Here is a 27,630-nt window from a genome sequence, read left to right as displayed (position 1 = left end):
ATAACCTATATATATATAACAGTTATATTTATAAAGAAAACAGTTAGTTACATGCCATTTGTGTTTCTTTTTTAACTTAACTTATAAATGTTCAAAATAACCACCTTTAATATCAGTACATCTCCTCAAACGGTTTAATACACAGCGACATACGTGTACTCTGCAGTTAATCGTGTTAATTCCATTTTCGATTTGCTGTTTCGGCCGGTGCAGTGGTTTTTAAAACAATCGCCAGGGATTGTGGACGTTCAGGGGTTTAAATCGGGAGATTTAGCCGGGAAATCCGAAGTGTTTCATCTTTATCTTATCCATCGCTCAGGAAATGCCAAAAAATTCCATCACGTCACAATGACAGCGCGGTGGAATCCCATCTTGTAGAAAGTAATACACTTCTTTATCGACATAAAGGTTTGTAGAACAGAAATAATGTTGTTTTTGTAGCATCTGTAAGTAAGAGATGCCGATGACAGCTCCTAAAAGAAGTACGGCCCGAAATTCCTCGGAAAGAAATCCGCACTATACTGTTGGCCTGGTGAATTAAAAGGTTTCTTTTCAATTATGTGGAGATTTTCGTACCTCCAATAAACACCGTTTTGCCTATTAATTGTTCCATTAAGCTTAAAAAACTTTAAGTTTAATGGAACAATTAATCCGATTAATGGAACAACTTCATCCGACCAAACAATTACATCTCCAAACCGTTCAGTTGTTTCACACTTGTCCCAGTAACATTCGTAAAACTGTACTCGCCTGTCCGGATCGTCTTCATTTAATGTAGAGGTCTTGAGAAATATAGTACTCCGCTTATTACTTTGTAAAATTCTACCAAAAGTTTTTTTTAATACCGGTTCAAGGAGAACATTCCTTAAAAGATTTTTTTGGGAATCGTGTAAAGGTTTGCGTTACTAAAGCGGCATTTTCATTATTTTCATTACCCATGAGGTTTTTCTTCACCTAGACCGTTCTTTTTTTCTACAGGTTTTTCTTCACCTAGACCGTTCTTTTTTTCTACAGGTTTTTCTTCACCTAGACCGTTCTTTTTTTCTACAGGTTTTTCTTCACCTAGACCGTTCTTTTTTTCTACATTTTTCACTGTTCCGTTAGCTTCAAACGTGTCAGTAATTCTTGCGACTGCAAATTTGTATACACCAATTCTCGTCGGTGTAGTTGTTCAAATTCCACTGCCCAAGGTCTTTGAACTCTTTAACGTACTCATTTTACCGTTAATACTTCAAAAGCTACCAAGTTGATAAAAATACAACTGGAACTTCAACCATGTTTATTACGAAATAAATAACATATAATCTAGGAATGAGTGACAACAATGAAAAACAGAGGTTTTGAAATATCAGCTGATACGGTTTTGTCATTTCTGCCCCTCTTCGTTTTTTAAATATATACTCATATATTTATTTGAGACACACTGTGTATATATATTCTTAATCATATAATGATTCATTAATCCATATTATGGAAATCAGTTACGTGAAAGAGAATAAGGGCTATATGAACATATTTTAATGGTTATACCAATTTGATTAATATTAACAAAAACGCTTAGAACTTGAATTTAATATTATTCTCCATAAGTATATCAAAGGCATATAATACATATAAATAAAGATTATGGTTAACATATAACACACGAAAGAACATCGCATATATTACAACAATTCTCCTCATACATTAAACCAGAATACGAGTACAAAGTTGTTCTTCTTCACCGTTAAATTAAACTAAAAATAGAAGTAAAACATGTCAAAAAGTACAGTAAAATAAAAGCGACAAAATGTTATGAAGACATTAAAATATGGCTGACACATTTGATTGATTTATTGAAAATATCAACAGAAGAAAAAATAAACAAAAAATCCGGCAAAGATTTGCATAATTTTCCCAGCTTTGACCGTAACAGATTTTTATTTGAAATACGCCATAGGGTTTGAAAATATAATGATTTAATTATGAAATATTTTAATAGTACAATTGCCGATCTCCATGGCGAAACGGTAGTGTCAAAACAAAAATGATGGAAATTTCAAACATGACAATAGGGTGGTTTTAGTGCACTCAAAAACCGATAAAAAGTTCCTCTTTTTTAATTTTTCATAGATTTTTCTAGTTTAGGAAATCCTGATGCTGGCACCCAATTGAATCGTATATCTTAGCATATCTATCACTAGGAGAGAAATAGATTAACAATAAAATAAAATTTATGAGTAACATTTGACCCTGAAGATAATACAGACGAAAGAGCTCGAATTTTTATAATTACAAAAGCTAGCATTGTTATTACTGTTTTAACAGCTTTTACTCACACATGTTTACTTCTTTATATATTTATTCATATGAATAACAACAGGCTGACGTCCAATTATATCGTATTTTTCTTCCAAAAAAGACTTTGCTTATAATTATAGATATAAATTAACCAAACTTAACCTACGCTCGCTAACCTCGACTAATTAACAGTAATGTTTTGATTATTTAAATAATAAATAATTGCTACAATTACTGCATTTATGATTTAAATACTCAAACATTACTGTGTTAATTAGGCAAGGTTAGCGAGCGAAGCGAGCGTAGATTTAGTTTGGTTAAACTATGTTTATAAAATAGATATAGATGGTTATAAAAATGGTAATATAATGGTTACATCGGGTGTTATTAACAATAACCCAAAAGTTTGAAATTTACTGGTCGACGGGCTATACGTAAGTACCAATAATCATATACGAGTATGTCAAACGTAACGTATTTTGTGTGTGTGTGTGTGTGTGTGTGTGTGTGTGTGTGTGTGTGTGTGTGTGTGTGTGTGTGTGTGTGTGTGTGTGTTTTCACATTTAACGTGAAAAACGTTAACACTATTCATAATTATTCCTCGGAACAACGTGTTACGCTCAACAGATTCCACCATATCTATAATAACATGTTAATTTAGTAAAAAAAATTACAGTTAAATATTATAACAAAAAATCGGTAATGATCAACAAGCAGATGATTTTTGTTATTTTAAAACAATGATTATATTATGTTACAATAAAATAGAATAAAATTTAGAAAATAAAAAAAAGATTAAGAGGAAACAGGAAATGAGATGATTGTAATAATGCACGAGTATTATTAACAACGTAGTACACAGTAGCAGGTATACATGCTTGTAACAAGTCATTTTTAAAAAGCGCAGTAAAATTTTAATTCGCTATTACAATGTAGGCGTCTGGGTTAATGCCATGATGCAGCCCACGCATGATATAAAACTCGCGCCACAACTCTAAACTCTTTTAATTTTTACTCCACCGCTTAATAATATTGTACATTAAAAAACAATTACTTATTTTAAAAATTCATGAATACAATAATTGTATTTCTTGCCCTTTAACGAAACTTTGCATTATAAACTACGTTAGTAATTCTAAAATAAGACAACACGTGTCTTAGAATAACGTGTTTAAAGATATATTATGTAGCCTATTTAAATCTGTTCTTAGTGAAACGGACCGATCTTTTACGGTCTTAATCACACAACAAACAAATTCTAAATGGTACTTTACTACAAGGGTTAAAAAAAACTTTGAGTACATTCAACCTGCCTACAATCATAAAATTTCAAATTTTACTTAAACATAAATAAAACCGTATCAGATTTATAAGATTAAAACAAAAATGAATAAATTAAAGCTTTCCTGAACTTTCCCAGCATTTTGCTTAGAGGTTAAATATAACCCCTCTCCCAAGTGATAAATCTAAACTTTTTACGCTTTGAATATATTTTTTATTTTAAATATTTAGTTATTTTACTATACTCCAGTTTGATTAAATTAGAAAAAGGTTCCTAAAAAAAAGGAAACAATAATTTAACATTTTATGAGAGGAAATCTAAATAAAATGAACTCTTGCGCAGTTCTACGCAAAAAGACCGGCTTATCGATTCCGACGCCCACACTATTTCGCAGTCAGAAACGCACTGATTTTCAGAGTACAACGCACTACATACGTTCGATTAACGAACAAACCCGACACACAAACATCAAGTTTAAACTCGCTCACCACTGTGACTCACTGCGTAAGCGCGTGTGTAAAATACACCGATACAGAGTCAAAATAACCTCAAACCGAGCTTATGTTGCCTGTTGTCGACTTTAAATTGGGCAACTGAAGAACCATTCGACCAATCTTCATCAGATTTTCACATGCACAACCTTAGATAAAATACTACAGCGTATTTAAATTTCAATTAAATTGATTACACAGTTTTGGAGGTTTTCGAGCCACAAAATTTTCAAATTGTTTGGAACAATTGAGCGTAACTCAAGAATGACTATACCGATGTTCATCAAATTCTCACACACACAACTTCAGATACACCACTACAGTATATCTTAAATTTCAATGAAATTGATCAAGTAATTTTGAAAATTTTCAAGCCGTAAAATTTTATTCACGAATGTTATTTTTGAGCCACAAAATGTTATATATGAATGGTATTTTCGTAATCCCACCAGGCGACCGAAAAAAATACCTCAAATTGGGGTTATGTTGTATGCTATCGACCTTTAACTGAGCGTAACTCAAGAACGACTCAACCACTCATCAAATTTTCACATGCACAACATAAGATATACTGCTACAGCACACATAAATTTCACTGAAACTGATCAAGTAGTTTTTCAGATTTTCGAGCTACAAATTTTATACATAGGCCTCTATATATATATAAATAAATAAGGAAACTCCACCTTAAGTTAATAGTATTTTCGTAGTCTTCATACCTCAAAACGTAATGAAAATTCAATTTCTACCCCAATCCCAGCGTGCAATCGAAAGTAATACGTACCTTTCTTCGAAACGTCGGTAAAAAACTAAATAATACAACTTAATGAATGATACAACTCTTAATTTATATTGAAAGAGAAAAAATATTGAAAGTGTATGTTTATTCTTACAGGTTTTTTAAATAACAAAATACAAGAAAAATATAAAAAAATAAACCAATTCCCAATAAAACTGGCGGAACCCCGGATCAAAATTTCAAAAATACTTAGATTTCAAAAAATTTCTTATATAGACTTTCAATTTCTGTAAAACAAAAAAAACACAGAAACCATAACTAACAAAAAAATAAAACACACATTCATCTTCCGGAAATCTTTTTAAGATATAACAGTCCCGGCTTCCCCGTTAACAGATTTTTATTTCAAATACGTCATTCGGTTTTTAAATATACTAGTATTACTATTATTATTATTACTATTTAAATTCGATCTAATTAATTATGAACTTCAACTAGAAAACAATTTTAGATAATGATTTTAGAAATCGGTTTCTAAACAAACAATACTCCAAGAAGATCTGGTGATATTTAACTACTGCTAGAGAGGATACCGAATGTAGCAATGTTTACCTCGTGTAAAAAGTAATAATCCGTTGTACGATTCCTTTATAAGGAAACATTTTAATTATATCTTCAGCGTTTATATAAAATCTGTTACTGTTATTAGAAAAATCACGCATTTTTTCTATCCACTTTAACAATTTCAGCCGTATCTCAGCTGTTGACAATCACTTAAAATTAAAAAAAAATAGGGTATTATTTTCTTAAAAATAAAAGGTTTAAAAATTTAACAAACATTTACGGGGCTATTAATGATTAAAAAACTTTATAATGGCAGCCATTGCGAAATTTTCAAAGATACAAAATTTTATTTTGTAGAATTTATTGTCTTTTTTGTTTTGAAGATGTTAACATGTACACCGAATGTTATTAACATACCTCGATCGATTTACATAAAATACACATTTTTATTAAAAATATATATATATATATAACGGACAGAGGAAAAATGAAGCGGTATAGGGGATTTGTCCACGTGAACATTTTTGTTTATTTTTATGTCCTTAATCAGTTCCTTAGATATGGCCAACACTTCCTGGGACTCCTTGTCCGGGTAAAAATATACTCTTATTTTATATATAGGTACCGTGGTACCCCGTTGTTCATTGAAGTCAAAACAGTAGGCCAAAGTTAGTATACTCGTATGTATAGCTTAATATTTCAGCCAATTTCAATTTTTTTTTTGGTCAAAGGTTTTGTAAAGATATGACGCAAAAACCGTTTAGAATAATTTCCCCAGATCGATAAAACTTAGAACTACTCGATTTCCCTTACCGATCGACTTACGATACGTACAATTTCATCGTACTCACGAGGTTTCATCGTAAAAGTCAAAAATTAAAAATTGTGAAAAATACCCCTTCCCCTTTTTTAACACTGTCCAAAATTAAAACACAAATGCCACATATATATATATATATAGAGTTTTAGAGTCGATTTCCCCAAGAATTTTTGTTAATCCAGTCCGGAGATGTAATCAAAACACAGGTAAGTACATCCCTTTTCCTGAAATTTTTATTACGTTTTTGTGATTTTTAAACTAAGTCGGTCTTAGAACGTCGATATTTGAAAAAAACCCCGACACTGAAAATTTTTGCCGACCGTTATACTTTTCCTTTACAGCTATATATTTGCTGCAGCAGTAGCCGGTAAAGTAAAATTTCAAAAACGATAAACATTGTTTTACTTTATATCAAATTTAACTTTTTCTTTCTTTGCATCGTAAATTAATTCGATACAGAAGCTTGTACGTGGGAATATGAAACTTTTTAGCGCGTGAAAAATGTCACGCATGACCGGTGAACCTCCGGATGAAAAGTCGACACGCTACCGCTCCGCCACGAGAACGGCTGTTACTGCAAAGCTTTTAATGGAACGCAAAACCGGCGATAAAATTCTACGAATTGATTTTTAATAATTTTAACATCTTCCTGGAGTGAAACACAGTGTACAGAGTATAACTTCTGGAGATGAAGCTTTTAAACGATAAAGGTTTCATTGAAGTTTGACAGCCGGATAAAAATTCTGAAAACTATAGAAACCGTATCTCTATGTGTTAACATTAAAAAAAGAAACGTTTTTGGCTGTCAAAATCTTCATTGTACAATTAGATAAATAGTCCAATTTTTATTAAAATAAACACTAAGAATATAAAAATCAAGTATGGAGTAACGCAGGAAAGCTTTTTTTCAATTCACCACTGCTTTTACAAATTTAAAATTACTGCAATAGTGATGTAAGCGTAATGTTAAAAAAACTGCGTTACAATAGACATCTACGAAATTACTCGTGTAACATTTAGAACATATAAATATCACTATTATTATGAAAGAAACTTGTAACAATTCTGATAACAAAATTTCTACTCTGAAAGTGGCAGGAACCCCTATCGCTCCACTTCATAAGTAATAACTTTTATTAAATTTAAACTGTTTTCAAATTTGTAGGCCCGTATAACCGGTTCTTGTTATAACATTGAAAATCTGGATACATTATTCGTAAACATTCAGAGTTATTTTCCTTGTAGTATAATCGATATTCAAACGATATTCATTGATTACCTTTCAAAAAAAAAATTTTTCAAAATAATTTTCGGCAATTTGATTTACATTACCGATTCTCACATATATTTTCATTTTTGATAGTTTATTAAGCGTTCATTCCTTACTGAAGAGACAACGCACGGTGGTGTTAATGTAATCTAAAGCAGTGTTTTATACCGCCCTCCGTGGCACGAGTGGTAACGTCTCGGCCTTTCATCCGAACGTTCCGGGTTCGAATCCCGGTAAGGCATGGCGTTTTCACACACGCTACAAATCAATCATCTCATCCTCTGAAGCAATACCTAAGGGTTGTCCTGAAGGTTAAACAAAAAAATAAAAATAAATAAATAAAAAACAAAAGAAAAAAAGCAGAGTTTCTCAAGAGGAGCAAATTAATTTGTTGCTATACAAGACTGCCCTGATCAGTACGAGAGAGGCATGTAAAGCACCTGAGGTAAAAGAGCGCTAGAATTCTCTAAAAGCAACTCTATATAGACAGCGCTGTAATGGACAGCGAGAAGATGGTAACTACAGCGGACCATATCACCTGTATTTTGGTGGTTTAGACATACCGATTTACAACATACTTGGTTAAGTGAAGTAATTGATGTGAAACCACTTCACTTCTCAATTTCCTAGTTGTAAGCCTGACATCCAGTTTTACGTGCTATGCGCGTTTTGAGAATGACTTATACATACCGAGTTGACTTCAACTTTTTTGTTAACGGTACCTAACATACTCTATACCGTAACCAAAAATTATTTTTAAAATAAAATACAAAAAAGTGTTTTTTAACACAAACGACGCTGATATCAAGCATTTTTTAGATCAGGAGATGAATTTGACGATTCCCTTTTGAAGAACTTTGACAAGCATCAAAGCCGGTGACAGTTTCACTGACGTCGTCACAGATCTGCGTGCTTTTTCTGCTAAAAATACCTTTAATTTCAATAAGCAATGAAAATCAGATGCGTCAGACCTAGAAGATGCAAAGGACGGCGCAGTACCTGTCATTGGAATTTTTGTATTTCTTCTACTGTTTTGAATGATATGAGGACACGTATTATGGAGGAATACGTTCTGCATAGCACCCCGCAACATTCTTTAAGGTTTAGTATTACCTTTATGCATCGACGGTTTCTTTCTGTGACAGATAACCAATCAGAAGAATCTCTTTCTGGTCCAAAATAAATAGTCAGTGATGACAGATGGGTGTCCAGACCTAGCTTCATCGTCCACGTTTATTCTCAGTTGAATAACCGACGTTTCACAAGGACGAGTATTTGTAAAATTAGAAAAAAAGACAAGCATCGATCGCAATTCCCGATCGGCGGGAACGAACATCAACACGGTAAATGAATGAAAGAGTGGAGTTAACCGATACGTCACAAAAAAGTTAAGACACGTTCCCGCCAGGTCGTATTTCAAAGAGTCAATTGTGATTTTAATATATTCAAATAATTCTTATTTTAAAAACGACCCGTTTACTAAATATTAATATTTTTTTATTAAATTTCAAATAAATGACAAATGTTACATCTTTATGAAAATTTCATAAATTGTCTTAATAATACTGTTTCATGGAGAACGCTGCGTTAAACATGTGAAATCCTGTTTAAAGTTTAATGTCCCGCTTTATCGGTTTTTAAAATTTTGGTTTTCCAACTAGGAAAGAAATCGCGTCAACAATCCACAATTTTCTTTAAATGTTTTCTTTAAATATTAATAAATTAAATTTAAGTGTCGCGACCGAGATAAATTGTTTATTTCATAAAAATCAGTGCAGCCGTTCTGTAGTTGCAGGGATATAAACAAACACGTACATACAAAAGAGAATCAACATAACTCTTTTTTCCTTCACCATCAGAATAAATTTTTTTTTTATAAAATTCTATTAACAGCATATAACAACGCCAACTTTCTTTTACATAAAGTCAGCGTATGACAGAGGGAAAAAACCAACGCATTAGTGAAAAAAATAGCCTACTGTGAACAACGAACAATAAAATGTTTCACGGAAAAACAAAACCTAAAACCCATTAGCGGCGTCAGTAGCTGTAATAAAAGCAGTACTATTGAAAAGAAATACAGAATGTCACTGGGAAACCCGCAAATGGTAGGGGACGAAATCATCCATTTACCAGACCGCCTTTCACCCGGCCGCTCCCGAACAGAATGACTGTACGGGGGCCATTTATTACATTACTAATAGATGAAACTGCAACCGTAGCGACGAACAATAATAACAGAACAACGGTACTTGATTACACTAGGGAAAACCAGTAGGAATAATAAAGAGAAATTTATTCTCACATCGGAGATATAAGGAGATATTTTCACATCGCACATTATTGCAAGTACTTGTTTGAAAGTACGATGTTGAACACAGAAAAATTTTTACTATTAAAATAATTACTAACTAATAAAAATAAGATAAACCTGGGGTAAATAAATATATACTTCAAATCAGATCATAACTGACTGATGTATTATACATTTTAAGTAGAATGACAGGTTCACTCTTCCACGTTTAAAAGAAGAAAGTATCCAAAATCTGCTTGAAAGAATCAAGGAAAATCGTAGAAAAACTTTTCTCAGAGCAGCAATGCGAAATTATAAACAAAAAAGAAAATCCTATATACTCCATATTAATACGATTATGAACACAGTTTTTGTATCTAAACAACTGATACATGTTATACCTCAGGATGTATCATTCATTAAACGAACGAGGTCGCAGGTGACTACGGGTCCCCAATCAAGAAAGCTACACTAGATATGGTGTAGTATAACGTAAATCAATCAATCGACCGATGAAATTAATAAAGTATAACAATTCGTTATACTAAACAACCGAAATATAACTTCTAAAATATCGAAAACTAGTCAGTCGGTTTTTTATAGGAATTTCGAAAAAATTGTATTATCAAAATCAAGTATTTCCTTTCAAATACTCATTACATTACAATTATTATTATTTTAAATAGAACAATTTATTATTTATCTTTTTTAAGAAAATTTTATTAGAAAAAGTAAACAAACAAGTTTTTAACTAGTTTAAAAATAATTATATCACTATTACAATTTAAATACTACATAAACAGAGCTCATCTAAATCTTAACCAGTTAAAATTGGATTTAATTACGCAGTTTCTGTATAAATAGAATAATAAATAGATGGCCTAAATATTTATAAAAATTTACAAAAAAAAAAAAACACCGTTCTACAAATAAAAATAAAATTTACTCTTAAACAGAATAAGTATATATAATTACATAATAATCATCAAACAGATCAGAAAATTAAATATATACGAGTATATAAATATATAAGATTCGAATGGTTTAATAAACTGTACAACAGGTTTCAACGTCCACTTCAGTACCAGAATACATTCTGGAAAAAGATATCTTGATCCCCAAGTAATGCTACAGATGAGGGTAAATGGTCTCTGATTAATAGACCTTAGGTTTGAGGAAATTCTGATGGGACTGTTCGTTTCGTTTCGCGGCCTTTCTTTGAATAAATGTCCTTTAATTGCTATCCGTTCTTTTCTTCATCTTTGATCTTTTCTGCCCAGTGGTTTCCAAAAAATTTATTTAAACGCCCGACTGATCCGTACAAGGACGGTTTATTTATACCGTATAGTGGTCGTTTAGCTAACAGCCAAAATATGTGCTAAATATTTCTGGCGTTTCCTCGGCCTATGAACCATACCAAGGATTTTCTTTCCTATTTAGCGACTGTACAAAACGCCCGACCTAAGGCTGGAGCTTATCGGGTAAAGTCAAGACTCAACAATCTTCTACGCATTATTACAATGTGTGAACATAAGCTTGAGGAAATCTGTGGTCGGGGAAAAGGTTTCTCCTATTATCCACGCATATTCGGTGATCTAATCGAAACTTGATGGAAGTTTTGATGCGCCCACCGTACAGTCCTGACCTTGCACCGTCTGACTACCGTTTGTTTCCGTCTCTAAAGAACTCTCTTAACGGTATAAAGTTGGCTTCAAAAGAGAACTGTGAAAATCACTTATCACGGCCTTTTCCAGAAAACAAAGAAGTTCTACAGTGACAGGATTATGATTTTACCTCAAAAATGGAAACTGGTAGTCGATCAAAACGACATACATTTGGTTTAATAAACATCATTTGAAGCAGAAATAAAACCTTGTTTTTTTACCTTCGCATTAAGAGTCGAAAAACATTTTTCACCGAGGAGTACCCGTTAATGAATGTTGAATATGCTATACATATATATATATGTATATATATATATATATATTTTTTTTTTTTTTTTAATTGTTATTATTGAATTATTATTTATTGTAAATTTTTTTTACAATGAGAGGTTGATAATTATTAACAAATCAATATATTTAAATTAAAAAAAAGCTAAAAACAGAAAAAGGAGATGAAGTCTGATTCGAACCGACGTGCCTTCCCCTTGTAAGATCCAAATATTTCATTAATAAAAATTTCATTTGGCTGTAACTCTGTAACTAATGAAAATAATTAACACTTATGACATATCGTTGAAAAGCTCTCAATGAGGGCTTGTTACTGCAAGAAAGAAAAAATTCAAATTTTTTGGATTTTGGACTTTTTTGGACACCTTTGATTCAGTTGATTGCAATCAAAAGGGGAAGTGCATAACTAGATGTTACAACAGTCCTAAATCCAAAATATAAACATCCTAAGGCTAATAGTTTTTGAGTTATGCGAGATAGATACGTACGTACGTACGTACTCACGTCACGACGAAAGTAGTCAAAATGGATTCAGGGATGGTCCAAATGGACATTTCCATTGAAATCTTGAAACCGAAATTTTTCGCGATCATAAGCACAAGTTGTGCTTAACTATATTCCACGAATCAAATTAAATGTGAGTATCTCTGTATTATAGTACGTAACGAAATTATAGACGATATTATCATGAATTGCACGATAAAATGATCTCACTGTGTTTTTACCACGAGATACCTTATGCGCTGTTATAAAATTATTTAATATTTTGTTATTAAACAAACAGCAACATTAATATAGTGAGGATACATACAATTAAGTGGCGCAGTCCGATAAAACGCACAATAATTTTTCTGCGCTGATTATATGTACGAAGAAAAAATTTCCCTATTGATTGAACCATTTCATGACGAAAGGGATATATTCATTTATTGCTATAAACTAATTTTACAATCATTCGTACGGCTGTAATACACGTAAAGTCCTGAGAGGTACCAGAGCATTGTCAGAATCGATTCTACAGAGTAATGACTGTTTACTAAAAACCAGCTGGTTTTAGCTGGCGTTTTGTGAACACCTGTGTTCAGCTGGTGTTCACTAGATACCAGCTATTGATCGTCCCATTTGTAAATCTTAATATTAACCGGATTTCATAGGTCTTGACATGTTGATGAGCAAAAGTAAATCTGATTCGGTAAAGAAGGCAACTGGAAAACCACTTCACTCCTCATATACCCAACAAGTCTGACTTGGGATCTTGTTAATGGATATTCTGTTTTCGGAGTTTCTCGTACCACCTTACCGCACTGGCTACAAACTTTGCATCTGGTCATGTAATTTCACTCAAATAGGGATTTAGCTGAACTGTTAATAGTTCAATCTGAACGGTTTACGAATGGACACACCATGCCATCCGGGAATGGCCAATTATTCCTTCAAGTATCTTGCATCTATTCTTGGGTGGCGTTTTCATTTCTGAAGAAAGCAATTTTTTTGGCGACATACAAGCTGATCAACGCAAAATTATTGATCGGTAACGCGCTGTTCTTATACTAGGTGAAAATACTCCGAACTTCCGAGATATTGTGGTCGGGATGGGCATCTGCAGCCTAAAGGAAACTTTCATCCACCCGTATTCCTTTTTTCTTGTTTTTGGATTCTATGGGTTATCAGACGTTTATATTCCATGAAATACCTGAGGTCTGTTTAGCGAGTGAATCCTTGATTCATGAGGTACGGAAGGGGAAGGTATGCGTGTGGATCTATCAGGGTACTATGATTCGTTTTTTTGTTGGCTGTGACTACCGATCAATTAAATGAGTGTCTTCTAAAGTACTGTGCTATTAATACAAACTAAACAATAAAAAAAAGTGGAGTTTAAATGAAATTATGAATAATATACCTATTTACATTGTATCTTATCTATCTATAAGTTGCACTGCTATAACGAAAAGAAAATCCATTTCTTTAATACTGAATAAGATTTTTTTTATTAATTCTTCTATCTATACCCATTACACATCACTAAACAACAGGAGGCGTTTTGTGCTTTACAGTTTAGCAAGACAGAGTTCGTAATAACGATTCAGCGTATGTTTCGACACGTTTCAAGATCTTTCGATTGATCAATCACCGACTAAGTGCATTTGGCTGTCAAAAGTAATTTGAAGAATCGGAACGTTTATGTACGGGGAAGTGTCCAGGGTAACCGTCCCTTCAAAGGAAAACGTACAACGATTTCAAGATGCTTTTCAGCGAAGCCCGAATAAGTCCACTCGTCGCGCTAGCCGAGAATTTATGATCCTCATACGACTGTTTCGCGGTATTTGTGGTGTTAAGACGACGCTTGCATTTTAGGCCATACCCATTTCTACCGATACTCTTCATGCTAAGTGACAAAAGAAAACTAAAGATTTCTGTGATATGCTCTTAGCTGACATGGAAGACGCGGTAAATTTTAGTCAAGGAGCAACATTTCAGTTAAGCGGTAAAGTTTTACGTCACAATGTTCCCATTCGGGAACTCGAGAATCCGCACAAGACTGTACATCAGGAGCGAGATTCAACAAAAGTTAACGTTTTTGTGCGCCATTGTTTACAAAAATGTGTGGCCCTTTCTTTTTTGAAGGAAACAGTAACAAGGCATTCTTACCTTGAGATGCTGCAGGAGTGGACTTTTTTTCATAACAAAATGAAGATGCTCAAGAACTCATTTTTCAGCAAGATGGACCCCGCCACAGAAGACTGTTTGCAACGCGTTGCGAAAGAATTTGGCTATCGTTTTGATGTTATCCGTGCAGCAGATGGTTATAACTCGGTAAGTGAAATTTTAAACAGTTTTGAATGTGTATAATTTCTCTTGAAATCGTAACACATTTATATTAAGAAATATATCTGTTTTAAATCGGGTAACTATTTTTGATATACATGTATTATAATCAATAAATTGATTTTAGTGTCGATCACACACGGATTAATCCGAAAAGTCTTTATGTTTTTCATCAAAAAATTATTCAAGTATATTCAAAATACGTTAATAACATCTAAGCTTGACGGGTTGTTTATGTAACTTTAAAAAAAAAAAAAAGAATCCACGCATCCCCTCGTAACCTACATTCACAACCGTATTTTGGACTTAATCCAAACGATTTCCTCAAGCGAAAAACGAATCAATACTGCTACATTTCCAATTAATTCTCAGTTCCTTCAATTTGTCAATAAAATAAAACAAGGCTAGCAGTTTACTTTTATACAAATTTACAGCTTGTACTAAGAAACTATGAAAAGAGCATAAATGAAGAAACGTAAAAAACGAAATTTACATATAATCAACACATCACCTTGAAATACAAGGATAATCTTTAGTGGATAGTTTGTTTAAAAATAAGCAAAAAAACGTTTCTTAGGAACATACCTTCCTAAATACTTTGTTTTGGTTTGATCTTTTTATCAACAGTTTACGTCTCAAGAACGGAATGAGATATTTAAATAAAAATTTGTCATACAAATTTAAACCTTTATTCTCAACAATAAACATAAAAGATTTTCCTAATGAAAGTTAAAAATAACGTCAGCGTTAATTTTTAAACCATTCATATCTCCAACAGAATGCACAGAATATGATTTTAAATAAAGTTACAGCGAAAATCATCACTAAACATTCTATTTTGAATAAAATTCTTTAGACTTTAGCTAATAAACATTACTTAAAAAAGATAATAAAAATAAATAATCATTTATTGAGGTTTCAACAATTAAAAATTATTACGGAAGTAATGTTTTATTTTAAGTTATTTATTTTTAAGTTATAAAACAACCGTTTTTATAATTAATAAATATATCTGACCAGGCTGTTGTTTTAACACGATTATTTTGACATTTAATCTGTTTATAATAAAGTTCTCTCAAAAGCATTCACTAATATTAATTAAATTTTACTATCAGGCATAACGTGTAATGAATTTTTAACGCGTAATAAATATTTCCATTTCACAATGGTCACTGCTCTTTTTCTAATAAGAGGGATGATAGAGAGATGCGATGGAGAAATTTACTTAACAAACCACCAACACTTGGATTTGTTACCCGCTTTTGACGTCACACACAAGTTCCAGTTTGTCTCTTAGAGGTTGGTTATACGTTAGATATTTGCTATTTAGTAATATTCCACTTGTTAACCCACCGGGTTGGTCTAGTGGTTAACGCGTCTTCCTAAATCAGCTGATTTGGAAGTCGAGAGTTACAGCGTTCAAGTCCTAGTAAAGCCAGTTATTTTTACACGGATTTGAATACTAGATCGTGGATACCGGTGTTCTTTGGTGGTTGGGTTTCAATTAACCACACATCTCAGGAACGGTCGAACTGAGAATGTACAAGACTACACTTCATTTACACTATTTACACTCATACATCATATCATCCTCATTTATCCTCTGAAGAATTATCTAAACGGTAGTTACCGGAGGCTAAACAGGAAAAAGAAAGAAAGTAATATTCCACTTATATATATTCTAATATTGTATTTTATATTTACTCTAAACGTTTTGAATCTGACCCAACGTTTCTTCTGCTTCTGTACAACAGGGTCTTGCCTTTCTCAGGAAATTATTTAATCTTACGTTGATATTCGAAAGCCTATCTTTTATTTTTTTTCCATCGGACATCTTAGTACAAAAAAATTTATAAAATAGAAAGAGAAGGTCACATAACTCCAGACTTTGCCCTCGACAGATTTTTATTTCAAATACACCCGTAGCGTTTACTAATATTAATAATCTTATTACGGGAAGCTTAGAATACAATTGGGAGAAACCAAATTTTCAGTTAAATTTTTTGGGTGATCTTTTTATTTTAAAAATTACGCTGTATTAAAGGTATAATTGTGAAAAAAATTTGATGTGGTCAGCATATGACTTCCTTATACGCCTATTAAATTACATATACACATTTTTTTTACAATTAGAGGTAAATCATTATTAATAAATCAATATATATAAGTTAAAAAAAATAATTTGTTTACAATCCGATGTTAATAAATCAATATGTTTCAATTTTAAAAAAATGTAAGAAAAAGAAAATTAAGTCGGATTCGAACCGATGTGCCTTCCCCTTGTAAGATCCAAATATTCATTAAAAGTTTATTTGGCTATAACTCTGGAACCGATGAAAATAACTACCACTTATGACATATCGTTGAAAAGCTCTCGATGAGGGCTGATTACTGCAGTTAAAAAAAGTTCAAAATCCAAATATTTGGGGATTTTGGGCTTTTTTGGATGCTTTTAGTCCAGTCGATTGCAATCAAAAGGGGAGGTGCACAACTAGATGTTACAACAGTTCTAAATCCAAAATTTAAACATCCTAAGGCTAATAGTTTTTGAGTTAAACGAGATACATACGTACGTACGGACGTCACGCCGAAACTAGTCAAAATGGATTCAGGGATGGTGAAAATGAATATTTCCGTTGAAATCTGAAAACCGAAATATTTCGTGATCACAATACTTCCTTTACTTCGTACAAGGAAGTAAAAATGAAAAGTCTTATTAAAAAAATATTTAGCCCGGACTGAACTTAAAATAAATGATGTTTTATGATCAACATTGTACTTCGATTAGAGTAAATTGTAAAAAAAAAAGATTGGATTCTATTTGATCACCTTACTCGACAGCTACCTCAAATAACATTTTTAATACACAACCACAACTTGAAAAACATATAAAGTAACAGAAATTTTAAAACGTTTAAATTATTAAGTCGGATCCTATTGGACAGACTTTTTAAAAGTGTTCCCAAGTCGTCTACATTAATACTAGATAAAGTAGGATTTTCAATCGTGAAAACTGAAGTTACGTACGGGTTTTATTCAGAACCCTTGTTTTATGCGGTTTAAAAATTTACTTATTGGAGTAAATAAGTACATTTCAATAAGTCGGCCAGATTTGCTGCAATGTTCGTCAACAAGTTTAAAACAAAATTAAAGAGTATTTAAAAAAAGTATATATATATAAGGGGTACCGTTACGCCTTCTCGTCCGACGGGGGTCAAAAATAAGGTCGAAGGTGGATATATACACCCAAATACTTGTGCCAAATTTCATATTTTTTGGTCAAAGAATTTTCAAGGCATGAGGCAAACTGTTTTAAAATAATGTTGAATATCCCCTAACACCTAATTTCGATCGACTTAAAATTTTAGAATTAACTTAATAAGTACAATCATCTTACTAAACCTCAATTTTCAACGATCACTATACAGAAATAAAGATTAAAAATGACGAAAACTACCGTTGCCTGTTATTTTAATTTTATGTAAAATTTAATACCATCGATATATACAGTCATATCTCCCTAAATCGAACCTCCTTAATTCGAATAACTCCTTAAATCGAATACTTACTTTTCCCCTTGAAAAATCTACTTTAAATCGCCTCCTTTATTCGAAAATTTCATGGACTAGTTATACAAATCATTTCTTTGATGAAAACGTTTTTTTAAACGTTTTCAATAAAGAATTTACATACTGTACACGAATTCCAAAGAAGCATAGAAAGCAGTAAATTCAGTCTAATAGTGTATAGCGATCGTTACTGTGGACTATGAATTTTATCCGGTACTGTATGCCTAATGTTAATCAACTTCCGACTTGTTTATTTCCGTCGCCGGTCGCCGGAGAAGTCGATAACAAAACTACGTGTACGTTGCCACTGTATAATGAGTAATATCCGGTCTTATTCCTTCGCTGACAAAGCGTGGAGGAATGTCTGCCCAGAAACAATGTTAATTGCTTCAAAACTTGTGGATTTTCATCCGGAAAAAATCAGGATGAATTTGTAGACTCTTTCTCAATTTCAGAAGAAGCATGGAGTGTAATTTGTAAAAATTAACATTAGTATAAACGAAATTTCATTTGATTTGTTCGCACACTTTGATGATGATATTGCAGTTACTGCCGTTCCAACCGACGATGATATCATCGCGTCTGTCACATTCAACCATTCATAAGGATTCCGATGAAGAAGACGAAACGGAACAAGTAGAAATTACAATTACAGCAAAAGAGCGAAATCGGCCATAAATAATCTTCGAACGTTCTTTAAAAGTTCAAGCGAAGTCGAAGATGGTGTATTTAGTGCATTAGTGAAGATTGAAAATGCACTCGATTTTCAAATCTGCCAGAAGAAAACTAAAAAAAATTACAGAATTTTTTCAAGAAATAGTTTAAGTACTGTATTTAATTTTTATTTTTTTACTTAATACTACACACATTTTGTCTTTTCTAACATAATTTAGTACTGTAGTACATTAACATAAATTTTTATTAAATTATGACATTTTTCTGTACAATTTTTGAGTTTCATTATTTTTACCTCTAAATAAAAGATTCCCTAAATCGAAAAAAAGTATTGGTTTCTTGAGATTCGAATTAGAGATGTTTGACTGTATATTTTTATAGATTGCTTTGAACCACTTTCGAAAAATCTATGGTGAGCCAGATAATCAAAATAAAGACTAACGCAAGTACGAAGACACATAACAAAATTTCTATATTTTTTGTGTTTTTTAGACTAATAGAGTGCTGAAACGTTGATATTTGCTTAATCCCCTAACGGAGCACAGTAGACCCATAACGGGGAAAATAAAAGTGTACTTTTTATACTTACTAAAGATGGACGAAGCAGGAGCGATATAAAATGCCGAATAGCACAAGCTAAACGAGCCTTCAGTAAGAAATATAAGTTGTTTACATCAAAAATTAATTTAAATGTCAGGAAAAGATTTTTGAAAGTGTATGTTTGGAGCGTCGCTTTATATGGAAGTGAAACTTGGACAATCGGAGTATCTGAGAAGAAAAGGTTAGAAGCTTTTGAAATGTGGTGCTATAGGAGAATGTTAAAAATCAGATGGGTGGATAAAGTGACAAATGAAGAGGTATTGCGGCAAATAGATGAAGAAAGAAGCATTTGGAAAAATATAGTTAAAAGAAGAGACAGACTTATAGGCCACATACTAAGGCATCCTGGAATAGTCGCTTTAATTTTGGAAGGACAGGTAGAAGGGAAAAATTGTGTAGGCAGGCCACGTTTGGAATATGGAAAACAAATTGTTAGGGATGTAGGATGTAGAGGGTATACTGAAATGAAACGACTAGCACTAGATAGGGAATCTTGGAGAGCTGCATCAAACCAGTCAAATGACTGAAGACAAAAAAAAAAAAACTTTTTATACGTAAACCATTGGTGAGAATGTAAGTAACTTAACAACAATGATTAATCAATGATGTCCAGTGTCCTTAAAAAAACGGTTATGATATAGCTTATTCATTAAAGAAATTGTTTTTGGCGCTCTCTAAAACTCTGCATAATAAAAAATGATCGACAGTTTCGTTTTGTACTTTATTTTAAGTTCGATTTATTAATTTTATTTTATTGGGCGGCTCAATTTGTTAAATCCAAAACAAAATGTAACGGTTATTTATAGAACTCTTAGACAGTTGTGTATTGTATTTGACAAGTATAGATAATATTTTATAGTTTATTGTTATTATTATTACTTTTTTAGCTACCGCAGTTCAGGTGAGCACATTTCTGCAACAGTACATTCTTTATAATAAAAAAGAGACTATTAAAGGACAAAGACTGAAGTAAATTTCACAATAAAACATATTCAATCCCACTTTTACGGTCGGCCTACTAATAAGACAATCCGATACAATGCAACCCACATTTTACGTTTTGTTTATGTTGCCAAGAATAGCGGCCGAACAATATTATATTGCAAATAAAGATCAGTAGATCGAATCGAATGATAATTACGGAAATGTTTTGGATAACTTTATTTGGTCAGCATCAACAGGTACGAGTAATTGGCGAACCTTTTTCGTACGTAAGAGTTAATATAATGTAGTTATGGTGTACCCCGATATCTACATACTACGATATCGTTCGTTAATTAGAACTCCATTAACAGATAGCGGTCAGGTGACAGAACCGAAAATAATAATATGTTTAAAACTTAGAATTAATTAGAATTACAGTAAAAACGGTACGAGAACAATAGTAATTATTTTAATGTGGAAATATGTTGTAAATTATAATTTTTTTAATTAAAGAAAAACCACCGATCATAGAATTTTTATATCTAATAGTATAGTCTTTTAATAATACATTGCAATATCTCCGATATTAGCAAACCGATTTTGATAATTTTTTTTTTTAATCGAAAGAGTATACTTTCGGATTGGTCCCATATAGATTTTAAGCAAATCCGATGATAATCTTAGGAAAAATACAAAAAAAAAAAACGATTTTTTAAGGTATGTTACGCAATATCTCCGATATTAGACAACCGATTTTGATAAAATTTTTTTAATCGAAAGTGGTAAACTTTCGGAATTGACCCATATAAATTTTAACCAAACCCGATGCTATTCTTAGAAAAAATACCAAAAAACCAAATTTTTAAGGTATTTTACGTAATATCTCCTCATTAGTAAACCGATTTTGATAATTTTTTTCATCAAAGAGTATACTTTCGGAATGGTCCCATATAAATTTTAACCAAATCCGAAGATAATCTTAGGAAAAATACCAAAAAAAAAACGATTTGTTAAGGTATGTTACGCAACATCTCCGACATTAGTAAACCGATTTTGATATTTGTTTTAATTGAAAGAATATATTTCGGAATGGTCCCATACAAATTTTAACCAAATCCGATGATAATCTTAGGAAAAATACAAAAAAAAATCGAACGGTTCAACACTCTTAGCAGTCGACCGCTCGGACAGTACAAAAGGTGGAGGTTTTATCAAATAATTTATAAAAAATTTAAATAAAACCCGACTTCAAGAAATAATAGTACTAAAAAGTTACAAATAATTATACTTTTATTTATTAACTAAAGTGGAAGTAATAGTATTTACAACAAATAACTATTTTTGGAAAATTAAACAACTACTAATAACTTATATAGCCGGGTAAGCTGATTACTATCAAATACACATGAAAATTCCTCACTTTACACTGTATTAAAACTAACAACTAGCGTTATCTATCATTGCAGAGTACTACTAAAAAAAAAAAATATGTAAAACGACTGAATATTATGACTGAGAACGAATTAAAACCGGACAAAAATTTGACGGCGGAATATTCCGGGAAAAGGTCCTAATCATGCACATCGGCCATGTCGGAATATTCTGTCAAAGACTGGTAAGGCTTTAAATTTATAATATTATATAACGAGAAAAAGGGGTTTGTTTGTTCGGGATAAACAAAAAAACTACCCGATCAATCGCAACCAAATTTTTACCCATGTTTCTTGACATAACCGAGAAGGTTTTTAGATATATTTCATCTCGAAAAACTTCGAAAAAAATATACATATATATTTATTTAAAATATTAATTATTATTATTATATTAATATATATATATATATACATATATTAATTATTATTTAAAATATGTAGTAGTGGAGATTTCCCGGTTGAAGCAAAAACATTTATGAAATGAATTAATGAACTGTGAATACAGTTTGAACAGAATAATTCGAATGAATGAAATGAAATATTCATAATAACGTAGGCGTAACCATGGTGGGGCAGGGTGAGGCGCTTGCACCCCCCTGGCTCATTTAGTCAAATGAAAAACTATAGGTCAACATCAATAGGTTATAATAGTATTGCGCGGTAAGAAAGCATGTTTGAATCGTGGCGGGAGCTCTCTCTGCTGAACGAGTGGGGAATGGCGTTTCAAGGACTGGATGGTCTGTGGTAAAACTCGAATATTACAGAATGTTCGAGGGTGGATTTAGCGGGAAATTTTTAGTACCTTTTATTCCCTATTTAAAAACCTGCAAGAGTGAATCGGTTGAGCGAGTCGACGCATTTGAGGTAGATCGGACCGCAATCCCGTAAAAATAGCAATCCAAAACGGATGGATATTTGAAACATTTTTAGCACGAAACGTATGTATCTACATTATTTTCAATTGAGTCGATGAGCTGCAAAACCATCTAATTAAAGCAACCTAAACCATTCAGGAAAGGCGAAGACTGTCTTTTTGTTTGTCATAATAGTAACTATGATGTCGTCTTTATTATTGAAATTTTAAGAAAAATTATACAATTCTAAATAAGGAAATAATAAGTATACCGCACTCCAGTAATTTTAAATAACGACTGAAAATTGTAATCGGCTACTTTTGCAGCAGTTTTGCTTAATTAAATGGTTTTGAATTTTGAAATAGTTGATCTTGCAACAAGCTACTTCTGCTAGTTGCAAATATTAAAAAAAATTTGTACACAATATTAAAGGCTTATTAATAAATACCATCACTTAATAAAAAAAAAACAAAAAAAAACATTAAAGTTCGACAGCTAATAAATAGTGAATCGTTCAAAATTCATAATAGTCCAATTTTTGTTGTGATCAAGTTCAATCACTACAAAAGTTATGTTAAACAACACAATCATGACAAAAATTTCTAACTTCAAATCAGAACAATGTGGTTCACATTAATATCATTCTGTACACAGCCACAGCCTGTTAGATTTAACCATTCCACCAGTTTCTTTGTGTTTTTTTTTCTACTTATTCCACTGGTACCCTTTTGTATAAATGAAAAACTTACTTTTGTAAATTTGAAAAAAATGACAATTAGATGGTCTTGAAACTCATCAACTCATATTTAGGTTAAGAACATTTTTTCATGAGAAAATAACATTTTTTATTGATTTTCAAAACGCTGTAACTTTGTGAAAAATTATTGTATGGAGACGATAAAAAACATTTTTAAGCTTTAAGTTTCTAGTAGAGAGTCCGTTCAGAAGCTTAAATTCTTAGTTGTTTTAATTTTTTGGGGAAGTATAGTAGTAGATATTTATTTTCTTTTAGGGAGACAGAAGAGGAAGCAACCAGATAAAAGTAACAGCGAAAGTGATTGCGGCGGAGAAGAGAAATAGAAGCAGAATGTTGGTGAAAAGTCAAGTGGATCTTCGCTACCATCTAATTCTGGTCGGTATATGTGGCGACGTCATTAGAGACATCACTACTGACGTAAAGAAAGCATATGCTTACAGTATCCTGGCAGATGAGAGCAGTGATATATCAGGGGAAGAGCAACTTCCCATAGGGGTTAATTTTTTGACGAAGAAAAGATGATGGTTCGTGAGGAATTTCTAGGTTTTGTGGAGTTGACTGACATGAATGCAAAATCTGAACCATCTGAAATTAACAACTCTGTAGAAAAGGTAGGCCTTGATCCAGAAAAGTGGGTATTCCAGTATCGCAGGAAAGGATGGTGTGTCCAGAAAATTATTCGAGAAATCTATACGAGAGCGTTGTACTTTCACCGAGCTAGTCACAAACTGAACTTGGTTGTAAAAAAATTAAACGAAATAATGATCCAAATACGGTCTCCACAATAAAAGAAATAATACGATTCTTCAGAAAATCGGCCCTTCGTCGGAAACGCATACGAATATACCAGTGCTCTGTAACCCGTTGGTCTCAAAAATATAAAAGTATCGCCACGTTCAAGAAAAATTATGTGCAAATCGTTATGATGCTAGAAAAACTATTAACAGATGGTAACAATGCAACGAGAAAAGTTGTTTTTTCAAATGCATTGCGCTGCTATTCAGCGTTAGTGTTTGTCTCATAGCAAAATATTCGGCACTCCTGTAACCGGTGGTAAATGCTCTTCAGTCAACAAGTGTAGACTTACTTCAATGTACAAATCACATAAAAAAATCTTTGTATGATGAGTGTGCATAAAAAGATGATTCTGAAAGCTAAAAATAAATTTGAGAAAGACATTTTATCAAGATTTAGCCAAAAATCTCGCAGGCTAGTGCTGAAATAAAATTTAGATAAGTTCGAATAGCATTGCAACTAATTACTTTTAGCGTTTTGAAATGCTCAAATAAAGCCATTTTTTAACAAAAAAGTTATCTTACTTTTGCCTCCCCCCCTGGAGATAATTCTGGATACGCCTATGCATAATAATAGAATTGGATTTACTTAAATAAAGTTATCCACTATTATATGAAGAAGAAAAGGTTTTTGTTTGTTCGGGATAAATAAAAAACTACCCGATCAATCGCAACCAAATTTTTACCCAGGTTTCTTGTAATAAGTGAGATTCTCACTTGTGCCAAGAAACAATACCGCTAGACGGCTAAATGGAATTTCCACATGTAAAATGAGATCTCAAGAGCATATAAGAGAGTATCTCACGATCATACCTCATCTTGAGTTCGCTAAGGCATATATACTTGGTAACAATATATGTACCTAAGCATCAATAAAGTATTGTTATATTTTTATATGTCGTATTTTATTCTTAAATTACATTTTTGTAGATCTCAATTTATTGTAGTATAATTTCTATTAACAATTTTGCATTGTTTCAAGTAGGACTTGTATTATATACAGATCATGGTTTTCTTTTTTTTTAACTTGTGTTGGCTGGCACCGACTTCAAAAATATTTATTTGTTGTAAATATTTTTACTTTAGTCAATAAATAAATATATAACTATTTGTAACTTTTTTTTAGTATTATTATATTATTATTTCTTGAAGTCGGTTTTTATTATTATATTATTTTTATAATAAAGCGATCGTACCTCCGTTTTTTTCTTTTGAGGTACCTAATCCCATAAATCAGTTAACTTTTTTTTTTAATTTTTAACACATGTATAACATTTGTTTATGTACACGTATGTAATCTTCATTATTCATTAATTTTGTACATTTTTTATTTTTTATGCAATACCAATTCTAAGATATAATTTTTTGTAAATGTAATTTTACGCAGTAGATAAATAAATAAAGATTTAAAAAAGGTTTGAAAATCGGATTTAATCTCAAATTAATAAACGCATAAATTTAGTATAAATAAATATTCAAAGACAATCTCATTAGCACAAACGGTAGCGTGTTTATCCGATAAACCGCAGAGATCCCGGGTTCAACACTAGGCCAGGGTCTGAAAAATTAATAACAAGTCTGCTTCGCCGTAATATCTAATGACCTTAGTAGCTGATGAAAATAAAAAAAAACTATAATATGTAGACAATAAACGTAACAGATAAATAATTTAAAATTAACTATACAATAATCAATCGCAATAGAAAACTGAACAACAATCATTTCATATAAAAGGCATTCATTAGCAAAAAGAAAAATTACTACACAATAGATTAATTAATAAGACAGTCTGTAAATTACCAACACAACAAAATTTAATTTCAACAGAGATTGTATTATACACAAAGCCCCATTATTACAACCGATGAGAAAAAAAAATTTAACTTCCCGGAAAAAATCTCATCAAAAACCAAGTTGTGATAACAATTGTACTAATTTCTCCAAAAGAAAATTCATAAAAATAAAAATTTAAACACTTCAATATATCGATACAAAAATAACTTTAACAAAAAATTCTAAAACAAAACGGAAAAGAATGAAAAAAATTATGTTTTGCCAATTTTTTATATTTTATTTTTACTTTCCCGTCTAGATAGCGATATAAGAAGCTATAGTTCTAGAAGGGAAAGTATTGTAATACATCCAATTTAGGTATATGCGGTTTTCACCGGATCTTGACGTTTTGACACTAAGGAACCCAAACACCCGAATGGAAATTTTCCGGAATGTTAATGTTTGTATGTACTATACGCGCGCGCGCGTGTGTGTGTGTTCGGTGTCGGCCTCTAAATCACCTTATATCTCCAGAACTACAGGACTGATTTTGACTAAACTTGGTCAGATTACTTTTCCATATGGGGCATTGATGCCATTAAATGTTCAACTTAACAAGTTAAGGGGGTAAGGCTATACAGCAAGGACACCCTCAGTATCTCAAGACTTCACCTAATTAATGTAATATTTTTCTTATGCGTATTTGTTAACGATTAAAAAATTACAATATTTGCAAAACTGTTTTGTAAAGTCCCCCAACCCTAAAAAAAATGCTGTTGTAGTCGCCTGCTATGTTGTAACTTCACAGGAGAGCGGTGGAATTAAATAAATGAATAATATTTAAAGTGTAAAAAAAAATCGGTCTGGCCGGGTCTCGAACACGATCGCCCGGTCGACTCGGTACCTAGTGCGTTAAGCCTCGCGGCTACATCAGTCTGCCGACGGTACAAGTTATATTTCTTCTAGTAAGTTGTGAAATTACATTCGTTTAGTCGGTGCCGGCCGTCACCGCTAGTACCACCACACCCGCGCGAATTAAATACGATATGAGCGCGCGCTTTAGTTACAATCATTGAATTAAATAAACCAAAAAATATTACATTTAAATAAAATGATAAATATTTTTAATTAATCTGTGTGTGTAAGCCGTGCATCAGAAACGTGTAGAACTTTTCCGGAACGCAACTTAAGCCGCGTGACGGGAAATTCCTACAACTGTATTAATTAACTTTTAGTCATTTTGTTTTACAGGTTTTAGTTTTATTAATTTTTTTTTTTACTGTAATATTTGTTATATTTTTTACTGTAAACCTACAAAAGAATCCAACAGTACGATAAAACCAGTTCGACGACGAGACGAGAAACCTACATGTCCATATAAATAAGAAGAGGTACGCAGACAAAAGTGCGTTAAGAGACTGCTACTGACCTATAAGTTAACGCTGTCCAGAATCTGGAAGTATGTAGTACTATATTTTTAACCATAATTTTTTCCACAAATTTCTTCAATTTTCCTGGGAAAATACTTAGAATATAAAAACGACATCGGTTTATTACCCTATAAAAACGTAATATTAATTAATAAAAACGACGAAAAAAATAGCTTTAAATTGTGTTTGCAATTTTTCATTTAAAAAATCTTCAGTTATCTGGAAAAAACTTACTACAAGACCTTCGCATCGCAATCGAGAATATTTCCCTTCTTTTATAAGTCGGTTAAAAAAGCGAATTTAA

General features: G+C 32.0%; 1 protein-coding gene across 1 annotated transcript in view; it reads right to left on the bottom strand.

Annotated features, from left to right (window-relative positions):
• LOC142324071 (uncharacterized) overlaps positions 1–27,630 on the bottom strand; it is a 761,232-nt gene that overhangs the window by 713,842 nt on the left and 19,760 nt on the right. The window lies entirely within an intron of this gene.

The sequence above is a fragment of the Lycorma delicatula genome, chromosome 4 (genome assembly GCF_047948215.1).
Source record: "Lycorma delicatula isolate Av1 chromosome 4, ASM4794821v1, whole genome shotgun sequence".
NCBI classification, from domain to species: Eukaryota; Metazoa; Arthropoda; class Insecta; order Hemiptera; family Fulgoridae; genus Lycorma; species Lycorma delicatula.
Note: the sequence above shows the minus strand (reverse complement) of the source record. Positions and strands in the feature narration are given on the sequence as shown.